Genomic DNA, 7,891 nt, shown 5'->3' on the forward strand with positions numbered 1-7,891 from the left:
AACTGGAGCTAGCTGTGACTTCCCACGGGTAAAGGCTGGCATTTCTACCTTAGCCATAATGCAACCTAAAGTGTCCTGAATGTCAAAGCCACGATCAGCAAGAACTAAATCACCAGGTAAAATGTTGTCCAGAAAGCCACAGTTTTCTGTGATGTACTTGTCACTTACTCTTCCTCCCCATGCATTTGATATGTAAGAGACTGTGCCCTGTGGTGTAATACCAATTAAGAACTTGACTGTGTTATGGTGCTTGTAGGATGACCATGTTTCTGCTCTGGCTATAAGGTTAGATGGACGGTCTATAAAGACCTCAAAGCAGTCGATAATAGCAACATATTTTTCCCAAATTCTTTTGTAAATTGCATTGGCATGGTTTTCACCAACTGTTCCCTTTCTGGCCATATAACAAGAGGTTTCATCCGAATAAACATGACATCAATAACATCAGTGAATACCCTTGATGCAGTGGCGATTGACACGTTGAATGCATAAGACAGAAATGTTGTAGAAACATTAAGCCTTAGTCTCATTAATGTCAGCATGAGCATCTTGAATGCATTGAGTGTCTTCTTCACAGGGAGGTGGGGACTAATGTATGTAAATAGTGCTAACAAAATCTGGTATGTAGGTAGACCAGTGAAAAATAAAACCTTTTCATCTTTACCCTCAAATTCATTTTGGTCATAGGAAGAGGACAAATTTTCAACACAAGAACGCAGCTGAATGTTTTCTGTTCTCAGATTTTGAAGTTCACTGGTCATAGAATCAATCAAATCAGCAGTCATTTCAGTTTGAATTCCTACACTGCAGAGGTTATCGCCGACATAGTCACTTGTAGCAGAATCATCATCTGGTGTGTCCATGAGAAGCAAAGAATGGGCAGCAGCATCCTTGAGTTTCTGCTGGGCTCGATTCACACGGCGTGTGTAGCGTGATGTCAGGGAGTCCTTAGGTGGCTGTGGTTCTTGCTTTCCTCTCATATTGACGCTTGGCACCCAATCTGGATCATCCTTCTTGTATAGGGCAGACCTTTTACCTACAATACAATAATAGTAAATATAGCACCATTAACTAAATTTCAGTAACATTTTACAGAAAATGTCTTATAAATTATGTCTTCAGAAAATAAGTCTTGTAATATCAGAGTAGGTTATTAAATGAGATTGGAATCATTTTTTAGCCAAGAATTTAACAAACATCAACGTAATGTCAATATGAGTGTCTTACACAGCAAAATTAGTTTTTAGCTTAATATTTCACCTACCTGACAAGAAATGATTTCAGTCCCAGCTAACAAAAAAAGGTCCCCAGGACGTCCCCTGAATGGCCTCTGCGAACGTCCCCCGAACGTCCATGTGTAGGGTCCTCTGGCTGTCCCGGGGATGGGGACGTTCACAGGACGTTCAGCGGCCATTCGGGACGTTTAGGGGACTTTCGATTAAGTCCTCTTATTGTTTTTTATTTTACTTCTAGGTTAACAAAAGAACACAAACACGTTGTAAGGAGAAAAATACATTTATTTATTTATAATAAATGAGCAGTTTCATAATTGTTGTGCTCTTTCCGTGTGTGTGTGTGTGTGTGTGTGTGTGTGTTATGCAGTTGTGCACGCGCGTCTCTCGTCAGCTGTGATAGTCCGATGGCAGTTCCCTTTCGTGGGAACTATCGACGCTGCGTGACAACGCATTGGGAACCTTCTGCGTGATGTCGTCACTGAAGCACTCATGTATCTAACCAATCGCGTAGCGAGACGTCAGAGACGGGTGACGTCACGGACCAGGAAACTATAAAGCACACCTGGATGCAGAGCACGGTAGCTTCTGTGTCTTCAGCAAGCACTCTATGTTATCGTGTGTCTTATTTGGTGTTGTTTGTCTTATTTCATATAAACAAGTCACGATATCTTTGTCTGAGGACAAGAGTATCTCACACCAATCCATATATATATATATATATATATATATATATATATATATAAAAAAGACACGTATTATGGCGAGAAACAGCAGTTGAATGGGAGTTGAGTAAGCCTGGGCAGCCCTCGAGGGAGCCGTCTGTGTGCACTATAATAAAAAAAAAAAACTCGCTCTCAGAATACTGTGTTCCAGTGTTCCCCGCGGATCGCGGAAAAGAAGCCATTCGTGGGGTTCACAAATGGATCTGACAGAGGGGTTAGAGACGGGCGTTGCCTTTTCTCTGCCCTTACCTGCCAGGTTCAGTGCCGTCTCCCAGGTGGAAGCACGCTCTGCGGTTTCTTCCCCGGGTTGAGGCACCGGTATTTCACATGCCAGCTCTGAGGAGGTGGATATTGTGATATCGATCTGAGGACTCGCCACCTCACACACATCGTGTTAGGGAGTGGAGCATGCACGTCAGTTCAAAAACAAAGCAGCTGACGGTTCATTCATAAAAATGTCCCGGAGTGTAAAAGAAATGAACTAGCGGGAGTTTTTATCTCCACTCCTGTTGGCTTTATTCTCGAGGGAATAAAAGTCTAACACGAGGCTTAGATCTCGCGTTTGCCGAGGCAGCGCGTGGATTAAGCCTGCAATAAGGAATATATAGCTCGAATCTCGCGTTTGCCGAGGCAGCGCGTAGATTAAGTGTGCAACAAAAAAATATACGGCTCGCTCGGATCTTGCGTTTGCCAAGGCTGCGCATAGATTGCGTGCACGTAGTATATATTGTATATAATGTTTATACATAATATATATATCTGGAGGGAACTGAGCAGACGGGAGTTTCCCTTTCTCTCTTTCCCTATAATACCTTGCAAACTATTACGAGCTATAATTCTCTTTGTATTCTAATATATTCAGCCTGTCATTTTTGACTGTTTTGGGCTGCATTTAATTTAATGATTAAATGAAATATTGAATACATTAAATTCTGAGGAATTTAAAGGAAAAAAAGGGTGTCACCACCCTTGCTCCCCCGCAGGAAGCTTGGGGACCGGGACAGGTGACACAGCTGAAGTCCTTGTGAAGTAGGACAGATCTGCGGACTGTTATTACCACCAAGAAGGCTTCAAAGAGGTCCTGACATCTGTGGGCCAGGATCCATGAGGGCAGCCCCCTCCGGAGGGGGTCCTGTGTTAGAATATCTGACACCCGTCCCCCTTTGGCGCCCTCAGGGGGCCGTTATGCTAACCCTGCCACCCAGTGTGCGTCAGGGCACAACGGTCTCCACCGACTCTCCGAGGAGAGCCGGTTATGACTTGATTCGTCTGTTTTCTGCCGGTGCGCCGCTCCAGAACGTTGAATCGAGTGCTCAAAAACACCAGAGGTCAGTCTCGAGAGACTGGTTCCCTTAGTAGATTTTATGGTAGAATGGAAACTTCTACCGAATATATCAAAATGGATGCTGCTCATCAGAGGGTTACAGGGTCTCGCCCGCCCAGATTCAATGGGGTCTTTCCCATAGTGGTGACCCCCAAGCAGTCTCTGGTTATGGAACAAGAGGTTATGACACTCTTGCGAAATGGAGCTATAGAAGGGTTCCTCCTCCCAGCAAGCTGTCAGGCTTCTACAGCCGCTACTTCATTGTTCCAAAGAAGGATGTGTCCTATCATAGATTTACATGTGTTAAATCACTCAATACGAAAGCTCAAATTCAAGATGCTTACACTTAAACAGATTATCCCACAGATCAGGTCCAAGGACTGGTTTGTGGCGATAGACCTGAGAGAGGCATACTTTCAGGTGTCCATCCATCCTTCCCATAGGAAGTTCCTCAGGTTTGCTTTCGGGGGCAAAGCTTACCAATACAGGGTTCTTCCTTTCGGCCTGTTATTATCACCACGCACATTCACGAAGTGCGTGGATGCAGTGCTGGCTCCACTGAGACTCCAGGGCATCCGCGTACTGAATTACATAGAAAGTGATTCTAGCTCAATCAGAGCAACTAGCAGTTCAGCATCGAGATGCTGCTCTGTACCACATGAAAAGGCTCGGGCTGAGGCTCAATGCCAAAAAAAAAAAAAAAAAAGAGTGTGCTAGTTCCGGCTCAGACTACCACTTATCTAGGTGAGTTCCATTCTCGCAGCCGTGAAGGGGGTGAAGTTAGGCCAGTCACTCACTGTAAAACAGTTCCAGAAACTGTTGGGTCTTATGGCAGCTGCGTCCAACGTCATACCTTTTTGGCCTTCTGCACATATGACTCTTACAGTGGTGACTCAGGACCAGGGGATTTTCTCCGAGGGGAAATCCTTTTCGCATGATCAAAAGTCGCGCGGCAATGCCTTCGTGCTCTGGCCATGTGGAAAGAACCCTGGTTCCTGTCCCAGGTACCCGTGCTGGGGATTTCTGGTCGTCATGTAATGCTTACGACAGATGCCTCCCTCACGGGCTGGGGGGCGATCATGAGTGGTCGCTCAGCTCAGGGTCTATGGGAGGTCCTGGAAGGTGTCAGACAAGTTCTTGACACTTAAAACTATCTTTCTCCTGGCCGTCTCTTCTTTGAAGAGAATTGGTGATTTACAAGCGCTGTCAGCAGTTTGCACCTGGTATGGTGAAAGCCTTTCTGCATACCAGGCCGGCACATAAATCGGTTGGAGATGATGGGGGTGTTTCTAGCATTAAAACACTTTCTCCCAGACCAGAGAGGCCATCACGTGTTGGTCCGCACGGACAACACGGCAGTGGTCTTATATATAAACCATCAGGGGGGTCTGCGGTCTTGCCAACTTTACTACTTGGCCCGTCGGATCCTCCGATGGCCCCTAGGGAAGCTGCTCTCTCTGAAGCCAGCTTTCATCCTGGGGCATAAAGGGAGCAGACGCCCTGTCGAGGCAGGGGCCGAGGCCCGGGGAGTGGAGACTCCACCCAGAAGTGGTGGATCTCCTATGGAAAAATTTCGGTCGAGCGGAAGTCGACCTATTTGCTTTGGGAGAGTCAACCCAGTGACCACTCTGGTACTCCCGAACACATCCAGCACCTCTGGGTCTGGATACCATGGTACAGACGTGGCCGAAGCTACGTCTGTATGCATTTCCCCCGATCACCTTGCTCCCGGGAGTTCTGGAGAAAGTACACCGGGAAGGGGTCAGCCTAATACTGGTAGCCCCCTTCTGGCCAACCAGAATATGGTTCTCGGACCTAGTGTCCTTACTAGACGGCTCCCCAATGGAGCTTTCCCTTAGACAGGACCTCCTGTCGCAAGCGGGCGGCTCGATAATACATCCCCGCCCAGAACTGTGGAAGCTATGGGCCTAGCCTCTGAGGGGGCCAAGCTCATAGATGCTGGTCTTCCAACTGAGGTTGTGGAGACCATCCTTAACTCCAGAGCTCCCGCCACGAGGAAGCTTTATTCCTATAAACGGAATTTATTTTCTGCTTGGTGCAGACAGAATAATATGGACTCTGTCCACCCTCCTATCAGCTTTGTGCTAAGATTTCTCCAAGAAAAATTATCGGAGGGCCTATCGCCTTCAACCTTGAAGGTTTACGTTGCGGCTATCTCAGCCTTTCATGCTTCTTTTGAGGGTGGCTTCTCGGTGGGTCGAGTCCCCCTCGTTACTCGCTTCCTCTGTGGCACACTGAGGTTGAGGCCAGCCTGGGACCTGGCTGTGGTATTACAAGGGTTAGCTGAGGCTCCCTTCGAACCACTCTCACTTTAAAACAGTTTCAGAGACTGTTGGGTCTGATGGCAGCTGCGTCCAACGTGATTACTATTGGCCTTCTGCACATGAGACCCTTACAGTGGTGGCACAGGACCAAGGGGTTTTCCCTGAGGGGAAACCCTTTTCGCATGATCGAAGTCACGCAGCGATGCCTTCGTGCTCGGGTCATGTGGAAAAAGCCTTGATTCCTGTCCCAGGGACCCATGCTGCCGCCACGAGGAAGTTGCATGCCTACAAATGGAATTTGTTTTCTACCTGGTGTAGAAACAATAATACGGACCCTGTCCTTTCTTCTATTAGCTGTGTGCTAAAATTCCTCCAGGAAAAATTCTCGGAGGGCCTATCTCACTCAACCTTGAAGGTTTACATTGCAGCAATTTCAGCATAACATGCTCCTCTTGAGGGGAATATCTCGGTAGGTCGAGACCCCCTCGTCACATGCTTCCTCCGTGGCACATTGAGGTTGAGGCCTCCAGTGCGCACAAGGGTTCCGGCCTGGGACTTGGCCGTGGTCTTACAGGGGTTAGCTGAGGCTCCCTTTTGAACCACTAGAGGAGGTTCCTGAGAGGTTCCTCACTCTTAAAACGATTCTTTTATTGGCTATCACTTCTCTGAAGCGGATAGGAGACTTACAAGCACTTTCTGTTGCTCCTTCTTTTCTTGAATTTGCTCCGGGAATGGTGAAAGCATTCCCGTATCCTAGACCGGGTTATGTCCCAAAGGTCCCTACCAATGTCCCAGGCCCCATTGTGCTTCAGGCCTTCTATCCTCCTCCATTTGAATCTGCGGATCAGGAAAAATTTAATCTGCTGTGCCCAGTAAGGGCTTTGGATGCTTATGTCCACAGAGCTGCCCTGTGGCGTAAGTCAGATCAATTGTTTGTCTGTTATTGGTCCCCTAAAAAAAAAGGCGGCCCAGCATCAAAGCAGAGAATGAGCAAGTGGGTGGTCGAGGCCATCTCACTTGCCTATGAAGCGGCCGGACAGCCTTCTCCTTTGAATGTTCGCGCCCATTCAACTAGGGGTATGGCGGCATCAAAAGCTTTGATGTCAGGAGTTTCCATGGGTGATATATGTGATGCAGCTGGATGGTCATACCAGCACACATTTATTAAGTATTATAACTTAGTTATCTTGACAACCCGGAGGACCCTAGGGTGGAGCCGATATCATTGACAAGTGTTTGAGCTACGGCTCAGTTGGGATTGCGTTCCCAATGCGTTGTCACGCAGCGTCGATAGTTCCCACGAAAGGGAACGTCTCGGGTTACAGATGTAACCCTGGTTCCCTGAGTAGGGAACGAGACGCTGCGTCTCTTGCCGTACCCCTGCACACTTGTGAGTGCTTGCTTCAGACTTATCCAGAAGCTACCGTGCTCTGCATCCAGGTGTGCTTTATAGTTTCCTGGTCCGTGACGTCACCCGTCTCTGACGTCTCGCTACGCGATTGGTTAGATACATGAGTGCTTCAGTGACGACATCACGCAGAAGGTTCCCAATGCGTTGTCACGCAGCGTCTCGTTCCCTACTCAGGGAACCAGGGTTACATCTGTAACCCGAGACGTTTTTTCGATGGCTTCTAACCTAAAACGACAAAATGAACACATTCAATAATGTTTCAGGTATCGTTTGTCTATTAAGAAACATTTGTTACTGACAATTTGGATCGTGAGACCAAGATTAGCGTACATTTGAAGATAGGCCGTAACGGTCTAATTAATATTAATATTATATTATATATTATAATTTAAACTTTACAAGATAAACAGTGGTTATGGTAGCTAATGTCTGCTAAACTAAAATTTAAAATACCTTTTCGACCGACGAAAGAGAAAACTCAAGGCCTCATCTGAGAAAATCACCAGCAGGACCGTTAACTGTCGACGCAGCCGAGCGTTGCCATGGATACATGCGCGTAACCTAAAGAATGACGTCACTCGAGCGTCACTTGCTTGTATCTCAGTGTGGCTATATTACACTTTTTGCCACATGCTATACCTTTCTTATGTGTAAAAATTAAAGTAATTTTTTTAAAAATAACTTCTCTTTAATAAAAACATGTTTGACAGGTATTTATGGGTATAGGAATTGTCTTACCTGTGTTATTTTCCAATTTCTTTGCCAGCAAAGTGCTTTTCCATTCTTCATCTTTTGTTTGGCTGCATTCATCAGTTGAAGTCATTAACATTATTTTATGTCCCATTCTTATATTATCCCACATCTTATATTCAGTAACCTACTATTGGGGGGCATCATGATTTTAATGTTTAAAA

Source organism: Chanodichthys erythropterus, chromosome 8 (genome assembly GCF_024489055.1).
Source record: "Chanodichthys erythropterus isolate Z2021 chromosome 8, ASM2448905v1, whole genome shotgun sequence".
NCBI classification, from domain to species: Eukaryota; Metazoa; Chordata; class Actinopteri; order Cypriniformes; family Xenocyprididae; genus Chanodichthys; species Chanodichthys erythropterus.